The following is a 26,276-nucleotide window of genomic DNA, read 5'->3' on the forward strand; positions in this document are numbered from 1 at the left end:
CTTAATCTTATGTATAAGGCACACCAGGACAAATAGGGGCGGCTGAGGAGTGAGTATGGATACCTCGCTGCCGAAGCAGCCATGAGGTAGTGGCCAGCTTTGGCCTCCTCCAAACTAAAAGGCCCCATTTCAAGTGCAGGCTAGCAGTATGGCATTGCAGTCTGGGGGTGGGTGGGTGGCAGGCTGCACACTTACACTTGCATTAAAAGAAAACAAAGCAGATGCTAACTTCTGTCATCATCATCATGCTCCTCACCTTGGCACTCTCAACTCCCCTGATGGAGAAGCCAGGGCCCACCGGAGGAGTCTGGTTCTCTGGTGGGCTCGTCCAATGCTGCCCTAAAGCAGGCCGGGCTAAGAAAAGTGTGTGGGGGGATGTTCCAAGGAGAAATAGGGGCGGCTGGGGACCGTTTATGGACACCCGGCTGCCCCCAGGCGGCTGGGAACCGCGTGTGGACACCCGGCCACGGGGCGGCTGGGGACCGAGCATGGACACCCGGCCGCCGGGCGGCTGGGGACTGAGTATGGATTCCAGGCCGCCAACGCAGCTATGACGTGGTGGCCAGATTCTGCCTCCACATGCCTAAAAGGGCCAATTTCATGTGCAAGCAAGCAAGCAGTATAGTATTGCAGCCTGGGGGTGGGTGGGTGGCAGGCTGCATACTTGCGCTTGTATTGCAAGGAGTGCTGTTCCCATGTCTTTTCAGCACTTTATGCATGTGTCACACAGCACATGGCCAGATAAGGTTGTAAAATGTTAAAATGACATTTCCCGGTGAATGCATTTGTCACAGTTGAAAGCAATACAAAAGTGCAAAAACGCATAAAAAATGCTACTTGTGAACATAGCCCAAGGTGTGGAGGAGTATTTTTGTTTTTGTTTATTTATTTTACCTTATACACAAGTCTTTACCCTGGAAAAGAAATTCCTTAACATATTTCACAGGAAAAAAGTTTCAGTTTTGTTTTTGAACGTTTTATTGTGAGCCCGTAAAAGTGGCTTAATACCTCTGACCACGTTGTTGACAGCAGTGACCTGGGGGTCAGAAATGCTTCCTGGTGCGATCCCCATGCTGTCCCCATGTCATTTGAGCACTGTCACTATCGTTTTGGGCACTTGTTGGGCTTTTAAAAGACTGCCGGGGGTGCCACCGCAAAAATGCTCGAGTCTCCCATAGACTAACATTGGGCTCTTTGCTCAGGTGGAGCACCCGAGTATCACGGCGAGCTCGGCCCGAGCTTCGAGCACCCGAGCATTTTAGTGCTCGCTCAACACTAATATTTAACAAAAAAGTGTGAAACAACTGAAAATATGTTTTATATTCTAGGTTCTTCAAAGTAGCCACCTTTTGCATTAATGACTGCTTTGCACACTCTTGGCATTCTCTTGATGAGCTTCAAGAGGTCGTCACCGGAAATGGTCTTCCAACAATCTTGAAGGAGATCCCAGAGATGCCTTCACTCTGCAGTCCAGCTCACCCCAAACCATCTCTATTGGGTTCAGTTCTGGTGACTGTGGAGGCCAGGTCATCTGGTGTAGCACCCCATCACTCTCCTTCTTGGTCAAATAGCCCTTACACAGCTTGGAGGTGTCCCCATGTCATTTGAGCACTGTCACTATCGTTTTGGGCACTTGTTAGGCTTTTAAAAGACTGCCGGGGGTGCCACCGCAAAAATGCTCGGGTCTCCCATAGACTAACATTGGGCTCGTTGCTCGGGTCGAGCACCCGAGTAACACAGCGAGCTCGGCCCGAATTTCGAGCACCCGAGCATTTTAGTGCTCGATCAACACTATATACAACTTGATAAATGGTTTAATATACTCCAACAGCTTTCATTAACAAGCCATGATATGATGTGAGACAAGGAACAATGTATAGTGCACAGTACGTTCATCATCACTAAATGGTATGTACTTTCTACGCTTGTTGCCTTGCAGTCAATGTCATTGGGTTAAAAGTTTACATTTCAGCACTGGCCAAGTCTCTATGACAATAATGTCAAATTGCTTTAAGTGAAAGTGCAGTTGACAATTGATTCTCGATATCCCTGTTCACATTGGCCTGCACTTGTCATTATGAACTTTTTCCTGCTATAGATATTAAATTGAATCGGCATGGCTTAAAAAGGATTTTAATTCATTTGCACTCATTCAAAAATGTAAAAGTTACAGGAGAACTCAACAACAAAATGTTTTCTATCATGTTTACTAGATGAGAGAATCAATTCAATGCAAATTTGATTTGTGGGTTACGTCAAAAAATAAAGGCTGCTGTTATTTTACACAAAACAGAAAATTGTAACAGCCAGGAAGGCTCCCATGACTTTAGGTACGGCTGTGCGGGCTTCCCCATAATACCTTGCAGCCATCAAATAGTATATGTCAGCCAATCGTGACAAATACTACGGCAGTGTATGTTGTACAATTGTAGCAGTGAAGAAGATGAGTATAGTAGTCTGCGGATAATGAAAAGATTCAATTGACTGGGGGAGTAAAAAATAGGAGAGATGCCAGCAGCAGTGCCCATGTGATTGATCACACACTGATTTAGTGTAACTGGTGCATTTGTACTACACATTTTCTTTTTCATTCTTCATGTACAAGAAAGCAGCAAGCCAGCACAATATGTATTAAAGAAAAAAATCTAGACTCAGTGTCAGTCAGGGAAAGTGGGCACTACTTGTCTCAAGCATTTAAACTGAGTTTTTACATATCTCTTTCATTCTTTTTTGGGAAGTGTATAATATTTGTGCAAAAATTCACACAAATCCAGACTTTTTATTTTGACTGTGTAAAGAGGTAGACAAAACAAAAGACGAGTATAGTTCGTGTCTAACCGAGTAACTGCAAGCGAACACCGCCATTTGCTGTTCAAAGTCTATAAAGAAAGTGACAGCAAAAAGGATCACAGTAGTAGGAACCCAAGAGTGGAAGAACTGTTCCCCCGAGGGAGAAATTGAAGATGATAACAAGTCAGGTGACACTTATGGTGCAGTAATTAATTGTAAAAGGCCAAGAAGGAAAGGAGGGAAGGCAGTAAGCACCCGGACCTGTAACAGTTCTGACAAGCGGGCAAGAGTGAAGGTACAGAGACGAGAGGTCCCAAGAGTGAAGGGGACAAGAGGTTGGATTAGGAAGAATGGTGTCGCGTGAGCGGTGTCGAGTCAGAAAGGGAGCAGACCAGGCCATTGTAGAGCAGGGAATCCGTATGAGCTATTACTTCCAGCGTATATGTACAGAGTGCGAGACGGGGCCGTGCTCCAGGGGCCAGAGACTGAAAGTGTGACGAGCACACTGTGTACCAAGTGACTCACATATCTAGGACTTGCGGCCTAGCGGGAAATACCAGTGACCCCCGTTAGGGCCAGTGTAGTGATAAAAGTCGCTTAAAGAGAAATACGATGGTGACGGGCCTGGTAGTGAGAGTGACCCATTATACTGAAACATAACGGTTAAGCATTACTGATCAACCATCGTTTTCTTGCTAGATAATAAGGACAGTGCATATAAATAGAACGTTGAATAGATATCATATTTAGCCACATCGCTCTGTTCGGATAGTGTCCTAATATACTGTATTGACCTTGTTATTGTTACTCACAATATAGTGCTTACTTGTATATATGTAGAGCGGGTCAGTAGCGTGGACGTTGCACTTGTCTCTATTTACACCCTGGAGCGCTACATGAAAAAGTGGTACCTGGCTGGGCATGTGCAGTTAAATAAAGGAGCCCATCTTTCAAACACAGAGTCTTTACTGAACGATAACTTGGCAAAAGTAACGGACAAGGGATAGCATGTACAAAGTGTTATGAATGTTTCCACTTATACGGTATCCTTTCTCTGTAGTTCTACTCCAGGGCTCTGCAGACTCACTGTTTCGTCCTACGTTGCCACAACCCAGCCTGAACGCCACAGTTCTGATCAGCAAGTCTCTCTACTCGGTTCTGTGTCCTATTTCTTCCACTACTGGAGCCCTGTGTCTACCGCTCGGGACGCCCACCAGTCCCACGAACTCAGTCCTGTTTAGGTCTGTTACCTTCGACATCGCAGGCTTGGGAGTCTGTGACTCGTCGTCCTATCCATGGATGCCTCCTCCGAAAGGTCACTATGACTAGTCAGTCACTTCTTCTTTAGGATCTCGCTATGCCTGGTCTTAAGTCTCCTTATTATATGGCTGACCCCTTTTTGGCAGCACTACTTACTTAACACTCCAAACTCGAACTAACTACAGGAAGCAGTCACTCACCTTAATAATCATCCCCTCCCATTATGGGCTAGTCCCAAACATTAACGCTATCTTAAACTCCCGTCAGCTACATATCCCTATACTACCTATGTTATACACTATGTCCAACACTATACACACTATACTGTACATTACTAACATTACCTATCTTACATAATACATTACAACACAATTCACATGACACAATGTATACAAAGACGCAGGATACTATTCACACAGAACGCGAATGGTGTCTTCCAGTGTAGGAACGCTGCAGCATAGTCCATCATCCTTACATATATATACTTATAGATTTTATTTCTATGTTAGTCAAATAAATAGTGTTTGTCAACTACCGCTGTCTCTTCATTGTCTGCGTTGTTGCATCCCCGTACTGGTTTACAACAATCTACCTCACAAAGAGTGTATGTAATTTTTTGTTCTGCAAATCTATTTTAGTAGTTAAATTTGACAACCATACACATCACACCAATACTGTGCCATGCTGCTGCATTTCGCTTTTCAGACATTTATCCAGCATTTCTTGTTCAATCTTTTTTTGGGAAAGGGGAATTGTGCTAAATAAAAATTAAAAAAGAAATTAAACAAGTTGAGACATTTAACTGTGACTTTATTTTTTGCAAACCTATTGTAGTTAAAATATCACAAAAAGAATGCTGGAGGAAAAACTGGATCTAAAATGAACAACAACTTTTTACTGAAGTATATTAGAAATACAGGTTAAAAAAATGGATCCAGATGAGGGGTGTAAGCAGCTGGACTTCACACTAAATAATACATGAAGTATGATTTAAAGCAATCAGTGGTGGTAGTGGGGTTATACAGACTTCATGAATATGTAGGACTGTATAAAAGCAGGTTTACTAGTCCTCTAGTGATAATCTCCTACTGATAAAACAGTGGTTTATCAAAACTACAGCAAGCAGCCTAGTAAGTGGCACATCGCTAGAGTTACAGTCTCTGTCTCTATACTATGCATGCTCTCAGAATGGGTGGCAAAACAGAGTGGCAGTTTCCTTTTAAACTTTTACACTGCAGATTTTAAATCCAAAGAGACATGTTTCTATTTCCTAAGTTACCTTAATCATCTAAGCCACAGCACTCCAGAGGGTTAAATAAGATATTTTACAACAACAAGGCTTCCAGTTGATTTATTTGATAATTGTTCTACATATTTTCACAAGTTGTCAGGTTCAGTTATTAAATGAGCAAATTCTTAATGATTTTGACCTCCTGAATTCAAATCTGACAATGAAAATTTTTAGTTGGCTCTTATTTCTATGATATCAAAGAGTTTTCTTTCATTGCTACATGTAATTAATGCATAAAAGTTTCAGTATTTTGAAACATTATTGTTTTTGAAAATATAAAGATGCACAATATTTTGTTATGCCAATGTTCTGATATTTATTTAGGGGAAACTTAGCAACAATTCAAATAAGTAAAACATGTCTAAACACTATTGTGAATTATAAAACAGTTACAGAAATTGCACTGCAAAATTTGGTCCTCATTCAGTGGCAACTCTTTTTTGCTTGACTCTTGTACTCCTGATTGGATCATCTCCTACAATTGTCCAACAGTAATCTGCAAACATTGATGGATTCCATTTTTCTTGATATATTTTCTCTATAGCAGCAATTTCTTGGTGAAATTTCTTACAGTGCTCGTCACTCACTGCTCCGTAGTTTGGTGGAAAAAGAGTCTAGATACGAATGTAAAAAATTAATCTTTAAGGACATGTCAGAGCTAAGATCCTTATATGTTTTAAGGAGATTTTCCACCAACTCTTCATAGTTATCTGCTCTTGAGTTTCCAAAAAAATTAATTAGTTACCACTAATGTAAATGGTACCCATGCAGCCTTTTCGTTGCCTGCAACAAAAGGAGAAACTCCTCATCTTGAAGAAACTTATGAATAGTGTTGAGCCACCCCCGTAGTGTTCGAGTTCGGTTCGGTTCGTCGAACACCCGTATGTTCGCCGAACTGTTCGTCGAACACCTTCGAACACCGTTAAAACCAATGGCAGGCAAACAAAAACACATAGAAACACATAGAAAACACCTTCAAAGGTGTCCAAAAGCTGACAAACTGCTCAGAAGACACAACTAACACATGGAAAAGTGACAAGTACATATAGTCATGCGAAAAGAAAAGAGGTGGAGGAGTAAAAGGAGGGAGAGACACAGATATAGGCATGTCATGCCCTTCTAAAGGCCAAAAAGTGAGAAGCCGACACAGCCAGTCCGTTCCTGCCCGAGCCACCTCCGTGTCGCCGGGTTTGTGCCAGAGCCGCGGTGGACCCTGACGGCCAGCCCCCCTCTCCCAATACTGGTGCCTGTCCGCTGGTGGGTCGAGCGAGCCCCCCTGTGGTGGAGGCAGCTCTAAGCTTTTTAATTTAAATTGTCTCTCTAATTTGAATGAATACACTTTAAATCCTTTTACAAGGATCTATTGGAGGGCAAGTCTCATGCCAGCAGCCGCGTAATTCCAGCTCCAGTAGTGTCCACTAAAGCTGCTGCAGTTAAAAAGCTTTTATAAGGATCGAGCTCGGCTGTCCACCGCAAGGCATCCTACCGCCAGTCCCAGCCCCTATGCCTTGGGGTGCCTCCTGATGCTCTTCACTGAGTATCCCGTGGTCCCGAAGCATTTCCTTTGAAAAAACTAAGTGTCCAAACTACAGGTGGTGTAGCTTGCTTAACAGCCGGGATAATCCGCTGACTAGCAGACACTGCTACTAGGCACAAAGTATTTCCTGGGCTAGATGCAGTTAAAAATTTGTAATTAGATACTCTCGTTGGATGCTGAGAAAGCATTCCATAGAGTCTCCTGGCACGCCATATATTATTCTCTTAAAAAGCTTGGGGTAGGGGTCTAGGGGACCCTTTTATAGCCAAAATCACGGCCCTGTATCGCAATACGTCACCTAGGCTGAAGATAAATGGAACTGTAGCACCCTGAGGGCTCGGTTTCTACAGAGGTATTGCACCTCACCCAGATGTGTGATATCTCACTCTCAGGTAAGGATGGAGTGTGGATCAGGACCCGACACCTGCATGCATTACACCACATTGCCGTGGGGCAGGGCGACCAATATGCCCCTGAGATGGGCACGACAGTCCCTATCCCTGGCTGGAGTGGGGGGAGGGAACACTGAGGAAGGGGAACCCTGTAGTGCAGGAGCAGGGAGGAAGCAGTTCCTGGGTGCATTGAGAAGGGAGTATAAATGGTGGGCACCATCTTAGTTCAGTGCAGAGAAGTCTGAGCAGAAGTGACAGGGAGCAGGGGCTCTGCATGAGCTCTGTTCCGGAGGCGGGCCTAGTACCAGAGGCCCAGGCCTGGAAGAGGGAGAAGGAAGGAAGAAGAGCGGAGAAGGCTCCAGGAATGAAGGGATCCCAGGGGTGCGGACGGGCGAGTCGCCACCGCACGCCCGAATCCACCTGCGTGGAGGGGTCAGGCCAAAGGGGGGACCGGTCCCCGAAACTAGTGGAGGCGGGAAATGACCCTCAACTAGAAACCGAAGGCTGTGACATTTTATGTGGCGCAGCCCCTCGCTACACCCGCTAGGAAGGCACCACATAGGGTCAGGGAAACTGGCGCCAAGTTTACCAAGAGGAGGTCCGAGGCAGCCAGACAGAAGCGTTGGTAAGAAAGGCCAGACAAAGGACACACAAAGGGGGTCCTGTGAAGCGCTCCAAAGTTATCTGGGAGTTGTCTGAGCCCCTCACCTGGTGAGCACAGTACGACGTGGGCAGCCGTTACCTGCAGAAGTGGTCTGGATAATAAGAACTGTGAGTAAAGGCCCTGGACTGCATCACTGACTCCGTGTCGTTACTGCTGCTGCCCTGCACCATCACCCCCATCCTCCGCATACACTGCCCTGAGGCTATACTCCTCCAGTGGGGAGTTATGCTACGCTCTGCTGCACCCACAACACCAGCCTCAGCGGTCTGCCCTGCAGCGGCGGTTCACTCTAACCGCAATACACGGGTGGCGTAGTCGGACGTTTAAATATCAAAACCACATAAATAGTTCCGCCACTGGTTTGACCGCAATGAGCCACGGAACCGGGTCGCCACCACGGAGACTACAACCACCAGCATCCACCAAAAAGGGTCCGGCTCCAGGTGTCCCAAGGCCCAGGGGGCGCGTCAGAACATTTTCATCACCTTTCATAATCACCAATGGGACAAGGCAGGGATGTCCTCTGTCCCCTCTCTTATACATCCTAGTGACGGAGCACCTGCTCTCATCAATTCGCCATAACCCCAATATTAGGTGGATTGAGGTGAGAGGCACCGAGTACAAGTGCTCTGCATTTGCTGATGATGTCCTAGTAAATATCACTCAATCACATACAGTACAGACCAAAAGTTTGGACACACCTTCTCATATAAAGATTTTTCTGTATTTTCTTGACTTTGAAAATTGTACATTCACACTTAAGGCATCAAAACTATGAATTAGCACATGTGGAATTATATACTTAACAAAAAAGTGTGAAACAACCGAAAATATGTCTTATATTCTAGGTTCTTCAAAGTAGCCACCTTTTGCTTTGATGACTGCTTTGCACACTTTTGATGAGCTTCAAGAGGTAGTCACCGGAAATGGTCTTCCAACAATCTTGAAGGAGTTCCCAGAGATGCTTAGCACTTGTTTGCCCTTTTGCTTTCACTCCAGCTCACCCCAAACCATCTCGATTGGGTTCAGGTCTGGTGACTGTGGAGGCCAGGTCATCCGGCGTAGCACCCCATCACTCTCCAACTTGGTCAAATAGCCCTTACACAGCCTGGAGGTGTGTTTGGGGTCATTGTCCTGTTGAAAAATAAATGATGGTCCAACTAAACGCCAACCGGATGGAATAGCATGCCGCTGCAAGATGCTGTGGTGGCCATGCTGGTTCAGTATGCCTTCAATTTTGAATAAATCCCCAACAGTGTCACCAGCAAAGCACCCCCACACCATCTCACCTCCTATTCCATGCTTCACTGTGGGAACCAGGCATGTACAGTCCATCCGTTCACCTTTTCTGCATCGCACAAAGACACGGTGGTTGGAACCAAAGATCTCAAATTTGGACTCATCAGACCAAAGCACTGATTTCCACTGGTCTAATGTCCATTCCTTGTTTTCTTTAGCCAAAACAAGTCTCTTCTGCTTGTTGCCTGTCCTTAGCAATGGTTTCCTAGCAGCTATTTTACCATGAAGGCCTGCTGCACAAAGTCTCCTCTTAACAGTTGTTGAAGAGATATGTCTGCTGCTAGAATTTTGTGTGGCATTGACCTGGTCTCTAATCTGACCTGCTGTTAACCTGCAATTTCTGAGGCTGGTGACTTGGATAAATTTATCCTCAGAAGCAGAGGTGACTCTTGGTCTTCCTTTCCTGGGGCGGTCCTCATGTGAGCCAATTTCTTTGTAGCACTTGATAGTTTTTGCAACTGCACTTGGGGACACTTTCAAAGTTTTCCCAATTTTTTGCACTGACTGACCTTCATTTCTTAAAGTAATGATGGCCACTCGTTTGTCTTTACTTAGAATTTGTATTATGGCAAGAAAAAAGCAGCTAACAGTCTATTCAGTAGGACTATCAGCTGTGTATCCACCAGACTTCTGCACAATACAACTGATGGTCCCAACCCCGTTTATAAGGCAAGAAATCCCACTTATTAAACCTGACAGGGCACACCTGTGAAGTGAAAACCATTTCCGGTAACTACCACTTGAAGCTCATCAAGAGAATGCCAAGAGTGTGCAAAGCAGTCATCAAAGCAAAAGGTAGCTACTTTGAAGAACCTAGAATATAATACATATTTTCAGTTGTTTCACACTTTTTAGTTAAGTATATAATTCCACATGTGCTAATTTATAGTTTTGATGCCTTCAGTGTGAATGTACAATTTTCATAGACATGAAAATACAGAAAAATCTTTAAATGAGAAGGTGTGTCCAAACTTTTGGTCTGTACTGTATATTCATCCCTGCTGTTATGGCTGAAATAGATCACTTTGTTATATGGTCAAATTTTAAAATCAATGCAGGGAAGTCTGAGGCCCTCGATGTCTCCCTCCCCAAATCCATACAGGATTCCATCCAGTCCAACTTTCCCTTTGCCTGGCCCTCACAGGGTATCAAATACTTAGGAATTCGTATTCATAGAGACCTCTCCAGTCTATGTTATCTTAATTTTGGGCCCTTTATTGAACAACTCCATGCAGACCACGGTTGGCAAGTTAGAACTGTAAGATTCACTACGTGAACCACTGGTGTTTTGTGGAAAAGCACATGTACACTGTGTTCCAAATTATTATGCAAAAAGTGTTTAGGAGTGATAAGGGAAGAATTTGTTTGTTTGTCAGTTAAACTCATTGATGGTGATGTGTGTCAGGGCTCTTTATATCACTGTAAGCAATTGCAGACACCTGTGCTAATTAGTTTGGCAGGTGTGTCCAATGAAAGGCAAGACTACTTAAGAAGACTGTCCCACATTATTAAGCAGCCTACATTTTCTGCCAAAATGGGAAAGAAAAAGGATGTGTCGGCTGCTGAGAAGCAACAAATTGTGGAGTGTTTAGGTCAAGGCATGACTACAATCAACATTGCCAAGACACTTCATCCTGATCATCGCACAATCAAGAAGTATGTAGCTAATTCACAGTACACACGTGTGCGTGCTGATAAGGGCAAATTGAGGACTCTTTCCTACAGGCAATTACGTCAGGTTAAAAGAGCAGCGGCAAAAAAGCCTTGTCATAGCAGCAGACAAGTTTTTGAAGCTGCTGGTGCCTCCAACGTCCCCCGAACAACAAGATGCACGGTCCTTCAGAGGTTTCCAGCTGTGCGTAAGCCATCCTGTCGACCTCCTCTATCCACTGCACACAAGCAGAAACGGCTCCAGTGGGCCAAACAATACATGAAGACTGATTTCAAAACTGCTTTGTTCATGGATGAGTGCCGTGCAACGCTCGATGGTCCAGATGGATGGAGTGGAGGATAGCTGGTTGATGGACACCCCACGCAAACACGGCTACAGCGCCAACAAGGAGGAGGTGGAGTAATTTTTTGGGCTGGAATCATGGGGAGAGAGATTGTCGGCCCCTTTAGGATCCCTGAAGGGGTAAAGATGAACTCCATAATGTATGTGGAGTTTCTCAAACAGCACTTCCTGCCATGGTTCAACAAGAAGAACCGTGTATTCCACAGCAAGATCATTTTCATGCATGATAATGCACTGTCTCATGCTGCACATAACACATCTGCATCTCTGGCTGATATGGGCATAAAAGTGGACAAACTTATGGTGTGACCCCCATGCTCCCCTGACCTCTACCCCATTCAGAACCTCTGGAGCATCATCAAAAGGAGTGTCTATGATGGCGGGAGGCAGTTCACATCTAAGCAACAGCTCTGGGAGGGTATTCTGTCCTCATGCAAAACAATTGAAGCAGAAACCATCCAAAACCTGACAAATTCAATGGACGAGAGAGTTCAGAAGTTCCTTTCGAACAAGGGGTCCTATGTGCAAATGTAACATCACCTAGAATAAAGTTTTGAGTTGAAAACTGTTTGATTTCAGTTTCTAATAACCTGCTAATGCTTATAATTTCAAAAATGACCATTTTTTTGGTCTTTATTAAAATGAAAAGGTTGATCGAAGAGTGTGGGGGATCTAAGAGTGTGGCAACCCAGTAGTCAGGATTACTTCGATTTATGACAATCTGAGGGTCATGTTGCAGGTAGTGCAGCAAGAAGGCACTTATGTGTCTTGCGCATCTCGGAGCCACAAAATTATTTTCCGGGCTAGATGCAGCTAAAAATTATTGTTAATTTTAAATCTGGTGGAGCTTAGTATAGATGGCCTAATAGAATCAGTACTCCACACTGCTACAAAGCCCAAATTATTTTCCAGCCAAGATACAGATAAACATGATTAGTAATTTTAAATCTGGTGGAGCTTAGTATAGATGGCCTAATAGAATCAGTGCTGCACACTGCTACAAAGCCCAAATTATTTTCCAGCCAAGATACAGATAAACATGATTAGTAATTTTAAGTCTGGTGGAGCTTAGTATAGATGGCCTAATAGAATCAGTACTGCACACTGCTACAAAGCCCAAATTATTTTCCAGCCAAGATAAAGATAAACATGATTAGTAATTTTAAGTCTGGTGGAGCTTAGTATAGATGGCCTAATAGAATCAGTACTGCACACTGCTACAAAGCCCAAATTATATTCCAGCCAAGATACAGATAAACATGATTAGTAATTTTAAATCTGGTGGAGCTTAGTATAGATGGCCTAATAGAATCAGTACTGCACACTGCTACAAAGCCCAAATTATTTTCCAGCCAAGATACAGATAAACATGATTAGTAATTTGAAAGCTTAAAATGGTTGGTGAGGTGATTTTAACCAATCATCAAGCTTTTACTCTCCCCAGGATGACACAGGGGTAGAAAAGTCATTTTGGATCCATGATTTGTTCATCTTTATGAACGTGAGTCTGTCTACATTATCAGTGGAGAGCCGCGTGTGCTTATGTGTCAGCACACCAGCAGCAGCACTGAACACAAGTTCAGACAGAACGCTGGCTGTGGGGCATGACAAGATCTCCAAGGCGTAAGTGGCTAGCTCCGGCCATTTATCCAGATTGGAAGCCCAAAAAGAGCAAGGGTCCAGTGACACAGTCATGGCTTCAATGTTTCCTTGGAGATACTCCTGTACCATCGTCTCTAGGCATTGACTATGTGTCAGACTTCTTGTCTCCTGTGGCCTTGCAAAGTGGTGAAATGATTCCGCAAAATTGATGTTACCAGCAGATACTGTGTTTCTGTTACGGTTTGAGTGCTGAACACTCGACGGTCCAACAGTTGGCAAATTGGAACTGTGAGATTCACTACGTGCACCACTGGTGTTTTGTGGAAAAGCACATGTAAGATTCTGCAACAGTCTCTGCTGATACTCCTGCATGCGTGCATCTCTTTCTATGGCAGGAATAATTTCTGCAAATTTACTTTTGTACCGGGGATCTAACAGTGTGGCAACCCAGTAGTCAGGATTATTTCTAATTCTCACAATTCGAGAGTCATGTTGCAGGTAGTGCAGCAAGAAGGCACTCATGAGTCTTGTGCATCCAGGAGCACCAAGTCCCTGTTGTGTTGGTGGCGAGGTAACAATCATGCTTACTTCCTCTGTCCTCTCCCCCCAACCTCGCACAACAGAAATGTGATCAAGGTCTCCCCCATCTGATGAGTCTTCCATCAGTTCGTCCTCCAGTTCTTCCTGGGCTCCTGTACCTTCCTCACTAGTTTGGCTGCTACCATGCGCCCTGGTAAAACCATCTCCCCCACCCTCACATGCCTGCCGCCTTGGTGCTGCCGACCGTCTGGACCTTGCAGATGTTAGCCCTTCCGCATACAACTCCTCCTCCTCTACTTCCTCCACCTCCTCTTGTGCCACCACCTGACTCCGAATTCTGTTTAACATGTGCTCCATCATGTAAATCACCGGAATAGTCATGCTGATAATGGCATCGTCAGCACTAAACATCTTCGTCGCCATTTCAAAACTGTGTAGAAGGGTGCATAGGTCCCTGATCTGAGACCACTCCTCCAGCGTGATTTGCCCCACCTCTGGATCTCGTTGGCCCAGGCTATACATCATAACGTATTGCACCAGGGCTTGTCGGTGCTGCCACAGTCGCTGCAACATGTGCAGAGTTGAATTCCACCGGGTAGGCACATCGCATTTTAGCCGGTGAAGTGGCAGGCCCAACGACTTCTGTAGAGATGTAAGTCGCTGAGCTGCGGGATGCGAACGGCGGAAGTGAGCACACAGCGACCGTGCCCTCTGCAGAAGGCCATCTAGTCCGGGATAGTGGGCTAAAAATTGTTGGACAACCAGGTTCAACACGTGAGCCATACAAGGCACGTGTGTGACATTGCCCCGGCGAAGGGCCGCACCCAGGTTTGCAGCATTGTCGCACACGAACCTTCCCTGGTTTCAGGTCCAGTGGAGACAACCATTCATGACATTGGTTCTCCAGAGCTGACCACAACTCCTCAGCTGTGTGACTCACATTTCCCAGACATTTCAAAGTAAAAACCACCTGATGACGTTGAGCTCTAATGCCAGCATAGTAAGGAGGTGTGCAGGATCCCTTCTGCGCAGTTAGAAAGCTTGTGGCATGACCAGACAGGATTTGGGTGCAGGTGGAGGACCGAGAGGAGGTTGAGGAGGCAGAAGCAGTGGAGGAACTTTGAGATAAAGAGGATTGACACACAACTCGTGGGGATGGCAAGACTTGGACAGCAGCCCCTTGTCCTGCTGTCACCATAGTTACCCAGTGCCCAGTCAGCGACATGTAACGCCCCTGTCCATGCCTACTTGTCCAAGTGTCTGTGGTGAAATGCACCCTGTCACACACAGAGTTTCTCAAAGAAGTGGTGATGTTGTGTGCGACATGCTGGTGAAGCGCAGGCACACCTTTCTTTGAGAAGTAGTGCCGACTGGGCATCTGGTACTGGGGCACTGCGATGGACATAAGGTCTCGAAAATCCTCTGTGTCCACCAGGCGGAAAGGCAGCATTTCTGTAGCCAAGAGCTTGCAGATGGTGAAATTCAACCTCTTAGCTTTCTCATAGCTAGGAGGAAATGGTCTTTTACTTGTCCACATCTGAGGGACCGAGGGCTGGCTGTTGTGCTTAGACGGGGTTGATAAGGGTGTCCACGGCAAACTGCCGGTCTGTGAGGAAGATGCAGGCGGACATGTTAGGTTGCCTTGATCCAAAGGTGGTGCTATCGATGTCGGACAGAGCTCAACACCAGCTGGTGTTTCCACCTCCAAAGAAAATGATGACCTGCCAATCATGCTGGCTGTTGCGGGTAAAGAGGTGGCAGGTCTGCATCCCAAAACAGGTGTGACTGCTGTCCCCCCAGTCACAGAGGATGAAGAGGCCACGGATGCACAAGATTTGGCAGACGGTGGTTGGCCCGGCCGGCTAGGCCGCATTGTAGCATAGTGAGCTTCCCACTGCAACTTATGCTTCATATCCATGTGCCGGTTCATGCATGAAGTACTCAAACTATGTATTTTTTGGCCTCTACTTAGCTTTTGCTGACAAATGTTACAGAAAACACGAGTTGTGTCATCTTTATCGATCTGAAAAAATGCCCAGGCTACGCAAGGATTAGCACCCATGCGACCTGAAGAGCCACCACGACTTTTGGTCAGAGGCAGAGTTGTGTTTGAGGATGCAGTTGTTGACGTGCTTCCAGTACTACGTCTCTGTCCAGGAAGGTGCAACCTGACCTCGTCATCACTAGCATCCTCCTCCACCTCCTCTGCTGACCTCATCTCTTGGCTGACTGTGGGTTGACAGTAAGTGGGATCTCCAACCTCGTCATCATCACCCTGTGTGTTATCACACCCGTCGTCCTCAGAGCCAACCTCTTCCTGCCCTGACAAGAAACTAAAGTTGTCGCTCCAATCAGGTATTTGAGTCTCATCATCATCTTCCTCATTGTCTCCACTAACAGGAGTTACAGTTTGGGAACGAGGGTCTGCATTATAGTCATATCCTTCTGCCTCTGGTCCTGGATCTGACTCATAAAGATTCTGGGCATCAGCGCAGATCATTTCCTCGTCTGGATTCACAAAAGCTCTGGAGCCGACCTCTGATACCCAGGCTATAGTATGAGTAAACAGCTCTGCAGACTCAACCATCTGTTCTACCTCATACTCAGACGGGCAGCTGCAGACTTGGGAGCTGTGAGGAAGCAAGTGCGATTGGGGTGACACCTCTGAGGACTGGAGTATTTGTGATGTTGAAGTTGAGGTGGAGGAGAGCCCACTTAAAGGAGCACTTGATATCCGTTGAAGCACCTGCTGTTTTTATGCCTCATCTGGACTTTGTAGCGATTGGCGTGGCCGTAAGAAAGGGATCTTATCACATTGTCCGCTAAAAGAAGTAGACATCTTAGTTTGGCTGGAAGATGGTCTTTCTTCTGCAGATGTTACTGTTGCTTTAACTCCTACCCCACCGACACAACCTTTTTTTCCCTTCCCAACACGCCTATTCCCCTTTCCACCATCAGCAGGCCTTTTTCCACTCATTTTGGTGGTTAACTAATTGACAACTCTGGAGATGTTTGCACAAAAAACAATGGATGGGAACCGAGCAGAGCTGAGTGGCCAAACTGTGGTAATAGCCCAAAAGTATTGGTTGGGTTACATGCAGAAAAAAATTATATTCAGTTTGCAACCTGGTGGAGGTTAGTATAGATGGACTAATAGAACAAGTCCCACACACTGCTACAAGCCGAAATGTTTTTTCAGAGCTAGATGCAGAAAAAAATTAGATTGAACTTGCAACCTGGTGGAGGTTAGTATAGATGGACTAATAGAACAAGTCCCACACACTGCTACAAGCCAAAATATTTTTTCAGAGCTAGATGCACAAAAAAATTAGATTGAATTTGCAACCTGGTGGAGTTTAGTATAGATGGACTAATAGAACAAGTCCCACACACTGCTACAAGCCGAAATATTTTTTCAGAGCTAGATGCAGAAAAAAATGTGATTGAATTTGCAACCTGGTGGAGGTTAGTATAGATGGACTAATAGAACAAGTCCCACACACTGCTAAAAGCCGAAATATTTTTTCAGAGCTAGATGCAGAAAAAAATTAGATTGAATTTGCAACCTGGTGGAGGTTAGTATAGATGGACTAATAGAACAAGTCCCACACACTGCTACAAGCCGAAATATTTTTTCCGAGCTAGATGCAGAAAAAAATTAGATTGAATTTGCAACCTGGTGGAGGTTAGTATAGATGGACTAATAGAACAAGTCCCACACACTGCTACAAGCCGAAATATTTTTTCAGAGCTAGATGCAGAAAAAAATTTGATTGAAATTGCAACCTGGTGGTTAGTATAGATGGACTAATAGAATGATGCTATGCCCAAAAGATTTTACTTCACTAGGTGCAGTAAAAAAAATTGTATTCTATACACAGGTGGTGTAGCTTGCAACACAAATAGGCTTCTCCACTGACTAACACACACTGCAAGAGGACAAAAAGGATTTGCTTTGCTAGATTTAGCCAAATGCTGTGAAAAAAACTTGCACAGCACTGGCATAGACCTGCCTGGCAAAAAGTGATAGGAACTGATGTAACCTAGCCCTGAAAAGGACTGCAATTACAATTAGTCTTTACTCCCAACCTATCTTTTTAAGTGCACAGACCTGCCTGATAAAAGTGATAGGAACTGATGTAACCTAGCCCTGAAAAGGACTACAATTACTATTAGTCTTTACTCCCAACCTATCTATTTAAGAGCACAGACCTGCCTGATAAAAGTCGTAGGAAATGATGTAGCCTAGTCCTTAAAAGGACTGCAATCACAACTATTCCCTACTCCCAAGCTATCTGTAGATTTGTGCGAAAATTGGCTTGAAATTAACAAAGTATAGCGCACACAGCAACAGCGGTGCCGCCTAACACGCAGCTGCAGCAGTGAGAAAATGGTGCCGACGGGGAAAATGGCTGGGTCTTATAGGGCAAGGACATGTGACATACACTGCCAATGACACACTGTAGCATCGGCGTCCCTGCCTCCTGCTAGGCAGGGATGCTGTTCCCCTCACCTCTCCGCTCTGTGCCCGGCGTCTTCCTCCCGCTCTGCTGGTAGCCATTGGCCGGGGACTCCATAGGACGGCGCGCGCGGCCCCTTTAAGAGAGGGGGAGCGCGCGCACGCCCTAAGCACAGTGGCCGGGAAGGAGCATGCGCACGCTCCCCCTCTCTTAAAGGGGCCGCGCGCGCCGTCCTAAGGAGTCCCCGGCCAATGGCCGGAGGATCTCTTCATATATAAGGCACCGCCTCCAAAATGGAGGTGCCCGAGCAATGTTGTTGCATAGCCTATCACTCTGCTTCAGCCCTCAGGTCCCGTTACCAGTTACCTGCCAGTTATCGGGCAGTTACCTGCCAGTTTCCTGCTTGATACCTGCCTGACACGTGTCTATCTGCTGACATTCCTGCGGTCCGACAGTCTGCCTACCAGCCCTGCCAGTCTGTCTATGGATCCGTCTGCCCGCTCACCTGGGAGCACTCACCTGCTACCTGCCTGCTAGCCTACCTGGAGGCTCTGCCGTCACGTGCTGTGACCACCTGCCTGTCCAGAGACTCTTACCCGCTCACCTGGGAGCGTCCACCTGCTACCTGCCTGCTAGCCTACCTGGAGGCTCTGCCGTCACGTGCTGTGACCACCTGCCTGTCCAGAGACTCTTGCCCACTCACCTGGGCATGCAGAAGACAGGTTCTCCCATTGAGTCTTCAATGCATCATCATCAAAATTATATGCTGGAAAAACCTGGACTCGTAGACCCCTGGGTATCAGCCCCCTAATAATATAGCGTTCAAGAAACGCTTTGTTCCACCATAGGCGGATTTTTTTGTTATACAGGGTTCTCAATTCATCAAGTAAGTCCTCATTCTCCCTTGTGTTTAAAACCACGGTGGTTTCCTCCCCGAAGACCTTATTAAGTTGCGTGAGCCAGGTCTGCTCACGTGTTTTATGATCCATCTGTTCGGATCCACACGCTGTGAAAAGACACAGTATTAGCACATGAAAAACAAATGGACCGAACACCATAGTACATAATAATAGTCAATAGAAAAGGGTACTCCTTAATCAAATATAGAGCCTAGAAAAATTGGAGTGGGACACCCAACATATCAAAAAACAACAAGATTGTTGTATGATTTAAAAAAGTCACTTTTATTAGGTAGAAACATTAAAAAAATGTATGTATATATAAAGATAGTGAACAAGGTCATACAGGGTAGGAAATACATGAACAGCAATGGCGGCAATAAATGTGTGGGTCCCCCGAGGACAAGATACAAAAAAATCCCATCAATGGATTCATAAATCATAGAGCAATTAGGATAATATATCCACAGTATATACCAATGTAAGGCATTTCTGCAAGCTTAGAATCTAGAGATGAAGAAAAGAATGGCCACTGCTCAGAATAAGAGAGGAAATGGCCAGAGTCCAGAAGCAGTTCAAAGTAGGGAACTCACCCATGGGGACTGGGGTAACCACGTAGCCATGCTGTAGCCCCAACGCGCGTTTCGCGTGGCTTCCTCAGGGGGCTGTGGTTGTGGATGGGGTGGGCACCAGTTAAATACCCTCCTGGATGCATCGCTAATGAGTGCAGCGCATGCGGAGTGGCACCGCGTCACGTCCGGCCAGTTTCCCGGGGGAACGCGGACAGTGACGCGCAACGCTAATGTCACTACCCACAATTCCCACGTACGGAAGCCCGACGGGGCGCGGCAAAGGAGAGGACGGCACTGCGCATGCGTGGCTCAGCTGCAGCCATGACGGATGAGGGCAAACGAAAGGGCAAAAATCGCTCTAGTGCAGAGACGGATGATGAATAGACAAAAAACGAGGTACATGTAAAACAAGTATCTCATTCATGTTACAAAAGAGTAGTGATGTCGCCATGGGTATATATTGCACGGTGGATAATGATGAATATGTACTTTTAAAACAGAAACAATATTACCCATAAAGGGCACAGTAATAGCTGCGGCACCAAGTTCAAATATACAAAGATATATAGATTTCCACATTAAAAGCACATATATAGTATATGGAGGTCGAATAATTGCACACTTTGTAAACATTCAAAAGCTGATCTTATCAAAGAGCAAAATACATGGTCATGGCAGTAGGACGACTCCTAGAAATTATTTGTAACGTTGGATATTCATAAGTATTGCAGATGCCCATCCTAATTACGTCCAAAAAAACATCCAAGGTGGTATGGAGGTGTAGATAGATGTGCCTGGATATGGAGAGGTAATAGAGAGGATAAGAAAAAATATATTAAGACAATGAAAGAAAAATAAAATTCCACAATTAAAAACAAAGGAGAAGAGGACCTACAAGAATGAAGAGAAGCTATTATGTTCATTGAGACCCCCAGGGGTCACTGTGTCCAGTACCGCAATCCAGCGGCACTCCAGCTGCGCCAGAATGCGTTTGTAATTGCCTCCCCTAGTACCCAAATTTACCATGTCAATGCCAATGAACTTAAGGAGGGAGGAGTCGCAATTGTGGCGCAGTCTGAAATGCCGCGGGACAGTCTTAAGCGCTGATACGTCCAGCACATCCCTTGCTGACACCACGTCCCTAACGTGTTCCCTAACACGAACTCGGAATTCACGGGACGTAAGTCCCACGTAATTCTAATTGCATGGGCAGGTGGCCATATAAATAATATGTGTGGAGCTGCAGGAAATATGATGAGTAATTTTAAATTCCCTGGCCTGGTTGGTAGAGAAAGATTTGGCCCTAACAATGTTACGGCAGGCCATACATGATCCACAGGGATAACACCCCCATCGTGATTTGGTCACCCCGAATGGGGTGGGAGTGGGGGCGACGTAATGGCTCCTGACTAGTGAGTCTTTTAAACTTTTGCCTCTTCGAGCTGTCATCAGTGGTCTCTCAGGCAGAATCCTGCTCAGCACTGGTTCCGTTTTTAGGATAGACCAATGCTTCTCAAGGATCCCCCGAATGGTCTGCCAGTGGCTGTTGTACGTCGATATGAATCTTAATGGAGGATCTCTTTCATGTACTCTACCAACATTGGTCATGAGGAGATCGCGCGGAGTCCCCTTAGCACGTCTGTAACCTCTCTTAATACTACGTGCACTGTAGCCCCGTTCCTGAAATCTTTGACGTAGGTCACGAGACTGAGCTTCAAACGCCATATCGGTAGAGCAAATGCGTTTAGCTCTGAGATACTGTCCAACAGGAATGGCCCGAATGGTAGCCGGCATATGGGCTGATGTTGCATGCAAAAGTGCATTGACCGATGTTTTCTTGCGAAATACATCGGTCTGTAACATGCCATCCTGCTGGACAGTAATACCAATGTCCAAAAAATCAATATGGGCAGAATCCCATATATACGTAAGTCTGATATTCATTTCATTGGTATTCAGAGAGGTGATAAAATTGTGGAGCTCAGTCTCGGAACCCTGCCAGATGATAAAAATATCATCTATGTATCTGTACCAGCACTGTGCATGGGAGGCGGCGCATGCGCCATCCCCGAAAACCTCCCTCTCCCAAAACCCGAGAAAGAGGTTAGCGTAGGATGGCGCACACGCCGCACCCATCGCAGTGCCACGTTTCTGAAGAAAAAAACGGTCTTTGAATGTGAAAAAGTTGTGAGTAAGTATAAATTCCAATAGTTCCAGGACCAGTGCACGGAGAGAGATATCCAGACTGCTGGATTCGAGAAAAAAACTAACTGCTCGTAATCCATCTGTGTGGCCAATGCTGGTATATAATGATTCGACGTCAACAGCCACCAACAGACAACCCGTATCAAGATATACGCCATCAATTTTGCCAAGGACATCTCCAGTGTCCCTGACATAGGAGGGCAACGTTTCCACGAGTGGATGCAAATAATGCTCGATAAATTTGCAAATAGGGTCACATAGCCCTCCAATACCAGAGACAATGGGACATCCTGGTGGGTCCAACAAATTTTTGTGAACCTTAGGGAGCAGGTAGAATGTGGGAACTATTGGATGTTTGGTGTAGAGGACGTCAAAGACTTTTTTAGGGATGATACCCTGTTCATATGCCCGCTCCAAGATGTCTAAGAGGTCGGCGTTAAAGAGTGTCATGGGATTATTAGGTAAGATACTATAAGATGCCTGATCCCTAAGGAGTTTGAAGGCTTCCTTCTCATACTTAATGACCGGCCAGATCACAACATTTCCCCACTTGTCCACAGGTTTGAAAACTACATCTTTAAAATATTGTAGTTCATTTAGAGCTTCTTTTTGTTGAGTCGTAAGGTTATGATATTTCGGTCCCACAGATAGGGCCCTAAGGTCCCTACTAACCAGTTTATTAAATATCTCTACCTGTGGGCAGAGGCAGAAGGGGGGAAACGTGGAGGATCTGGCCAGGACGGAACACGGGAAAGTACCTGTATTAGTGGAGGTGCCTTCTCCCTCTAACTCCTCCAAAGCTGACAGGGCTTCTCTCTCCAGGGTCGTGTCAAGGTTCATTTCGGGCGTTGGTTTCATGTGTAATTTGCGTAGGATAACTTTTCTAAGGAAAAGCTGTAAGTCCTTTAATACTGTAAAGAAATTGTAGCCGTTAGACGGAACGAAAGTCAGTCCCAGAGAGAGTACTTCTATCTGACTCTCAGAGAGAATGTGCGTGGACAAATTAATCACCTCTAATTTATTTGGTTTTGATTTTTTCTCCAGTGAGTGCGGGGGTGTCAATTTACGTTTTGAATACGTTTTACCCCTTAATTGTCCATGTTGTTTATCATTCATCGGTTTAGTGCCACCAACATTAGATTGATTGTTTATGGGGGTATATTCATCCATAGAGGATAATGATGACACTGAGTTCCACCGATTGCCACTTGTTTTTTCTTGCTAGGCAGGGACGCTGTTCCCCTCACCTCTCCGCTCCGTGCCCGGCGTCTTCCTCCCGCTCTGCTGGTAGCCATTGGCCGGGGACTCCTTAGGACGGCGCGCGTGGCCCCTTTAAGACAGGGGGAGCGCGCGCGCGCCCTAAGCACAGTGGCCGGGAAGGAGCGCGCGCGCGCTCCCCCTCTCTTAAAGGGGCCGCACGCGCCATCCTAAAGAGTCCCCGGCCAATGGCCGGAGGATCGCTCCATATATAAGGCACCTCCTCCAAAATGGAGGTGCCCGAGCAATGTTGTTGCATAGCCTATCACTCTGCTTCAGCCCTCAGGTCCCGTTACCAGTTACCTGCCAGTTATCTGGCAGTTACCTGCCAGTTTCCTGCTTGATACCTGCCTGATACGTGTCTATCTGCTGACATTCCTGCGGTCCGACAGTCTGCCTACCAGCCCTGCCAGTCTGTCTATGGATCCTTCTGCCCGCTCACCTGGGAGCGCTCACCTGCTACCTGCCTGCTAGCCTACCTGGAGGCTCTGCCGTCACGTGCTGTGACCACCTGCCTGTCCAGAGACTCTTACCCGCTCACCTGGGAGCATCCACCTGCTACCTGCCTGCTAGCCTACCTGGAGGCTCTGCCGTCACGTGCTGTGACCACCTGCCTGTCCAGAGACTCTTGCCTACTCACCTGGGAGCGTCCACCTGCTACCTGCCTGCTAGCCTTCCTGGACGCTCTGCCGTCACGTGCTGTGACCACCTGCCTGTCCAGAGACTCTTACCCGCTCACATGGGAACGTCCACCTGCTACCTGCCTGCTAGCCTACCTGGAGGCTTAGCCGTCACTTGCTGTGACCACCTGCCTGTCCATAGACTCTTGCCCGCTCACCTGGGAGCGTCCACCTGCTACCTGCCTGCTAGCCTACCTGGAGGCTCAGCTGTCACTTGCTGTGACCACCTGCCTATCCAGAGACTCTTGCCCGCTCACCTGGGAGCGTCCACCTGCTACCTGCCTGCTAGCCTACCTGGAGGCTTAGCCGTCACTTGCTGTGACCACCTGCCTGTCCAGAGACTCTTGCCCGCTCACCTGGGAGCGTCCACCTGCTGCCTGCCTGCTAGCCTATCTGGAGGCTTAGCCGTCACTTGCCGTGACCACTCGCCTGTCAAGAGACTGTCCCCGTCACTTGCCGTGACCTCCTGCCCTTCTACCCAGAGACTGTCCCCGTCACTTGCCGTGACCTCCTGCCCTTCTACCCAGAGACTGTCCCCGTCACTTGCCGTGACCTCCTGCCCTTCTACCCAGAGACTGTTCCCGTCACTAGCTGCCCGCCTACCCTAGGAGCCACCCGCTTCCTTACAAGGACTGCCCTTTTGTATAGTTGCTCAGAGGTTCCACCTCCCAGACCCGTTACAGTTTGCTCGGGCCATGGAACCCGGTGGCACCCAAGCTCCCTCGCTCTCGGACCTATGTCATGAACTTTCCCGTCAGAGGTCCCAACAGGAGTCCATCCTGAGTCACCTGCGAAGTGTTAACTCCCGCCTGGACACATTGACTACCTCATCGGGAACTGCCTCCACTCGCACACTTACTACCCCGGCACCGCCGCTGCCCATCAACACTATGGCATCTCTTCCCGGTCCCCGCCTCTCCGCCCCTCCTCGTTTTGGCCGAGATCCCTGCCAGGCCCGGGGCTTCATTAACCAGTGCACTCTGCACTTCGAACTGTTGGCACACCAGTTTTCCACCGACCGAGCCAAAGTAGCCTTCATCATGTCCCATCTCACGGGGGAGGCACTGGCTTGGCTAAATCCTCTATGGGAGAGAGGAGACCCCCTGGTGTCCAACCTGCCAGCCTTTCTCATGGCTTTCCGGAAGGTCTTCGACGAACCAGGACGGAAGACCTCATCCGCATCATCTCTGCTACGCCTCCGTCAAGGAAATCTCACCGTGGGCCAATATGCCATAAGGTTCCGTACCCTTGCTTCGGAGCTGGCCTGGGATAACGACGCCCTGGTGTCTGTCTTTTGGGAGGGTCTGTCCGGCCGTATTAAAGATGAACTCGCCGGTCGGGACATTCCTACCACTCTCGACGACTTAATAACTCTTGCCACCCGGATTGACATCCGGTTCCAGGAACGCGCCAAAGAGGTCACCCGTGAGAGGAGGTTTCCACGTCTAGCCCCTACCTTTCAGAAACCCGTCACTTCTCCCGCTACTCCCCAGGCGCACTCACCCGAGCCTATGCAGGTCGACCAGACCAAGATGGTCAAAACCCGTCAAGAGTTACGCCGAGCCGAGGGGAACTGCTTCTACTGTGGCAGTAAGGAGCACCGGATCCGTTCCTGCCCGGAGAGGTCGGGAAACGCCTGTGTCTAGGATCGCTCAGAGAGGTCGTCCTAGACAAGAGTAAACCCTCTCCATCTCTGTTGCTGTCGGTCTCTATCATCTGCGGGGAGAACCGTTATTTTGAACTAGCCCAACTTCACTCTGGAGCTGCCGGAAATCTCATTTCTCAGTCCCTGGTAGAGAAATACCACATTCCCACCAAACCTCTGGCTGTACCCTTATCTGTCGCTGCCGTGGATGGGGGCCTCTTACCACGTCCCATCCAACTCATCACCAAATCCATAACTTTGCAGGTGGGAATGCTGCCCTCTGAGAGCATCTTCTTTCATGTTCTGCCTGGACTCTCTCACGCCCTCTTGCTAGGCCTACCTTGGCTTCAGAAACATGCACCCGTGCTTGATTGGCAGACCGGAGAAGTCCTTCGCTGGGGACAGGACTGCCATAAGACTTGTTTAGTTCCCGTCCATCCTGTCCGTCCTTCTCCTACCCCAGCCAATCTACCTGGTCTTCCGGTTCCCTATTGGTCTTATGCGGACGTCTTTAATAAAAAGGAGGCAGAGACATTACCCCCTCATAGACCATACGACTGCCCAATCGACCAGATACCCGGCGCTACTCCTCCCCGTGGGCGTATTTACCCTTTATCCGCTGCTGAGACCCGGTCCATGTCTGAATATATTGAGGAGAATCTGGCCCGGGGATTTATCTGGAAATCTACCTCCCCGGCGGGAGCAGGCTTCTTCTTAAAAAGAAAGACGGCTCACTCCGTCCCTGTATAGACTATAGAGGCCTTAACCAGATCACGGTGAAGAATAAATACCCCCTTCCGCTCATTCCGGAATTATTTGACTGTCTGAGGGGGGCTAGAATCTTCACCAAGCTGGACCTCCGTGGGGCCTATAACCTGGTCCGTATCCGTCAGGGGGATGAATGGAAGACGGCATTCAACACCCGGGACGGCCACTATGAATACCTGGTAATGCCCTTCGGTCTCTGTAACGCTCCCGCCGTCTTTCAAGAGTTGGTCAATGACATCTTCCGGGACCTTCTCTACTCCTGCGTAGTGGTGTACCTGGACGACATCTTGGTCTTCTCTCCGGATCTTCTCACTCACCGGAGGGATGTTCGTCAGGTCCTGCTCAGGCTCAGGCAGAACCACCTCTACGCTAAATATGAGAAGTGCCTCTTTGTGCAGACC

This window comes from Phyllobates terribilis, unplaced genomic scaffold (assembly GCF_046119375.1).
Source record: "Phyllobates terribilis strain yellow unplaced genomic scaffold, ASM4611937v1 Scaffold_1__5_contigs__length_1240528914, whole genome shotgun sequence".
Taxonomy (NCBI): Eukaryota; Metazoa; Chordata; class Amphibia; order Anura; family Dendrobatidae; genus Phyllobates; species Phyllobates terribilis.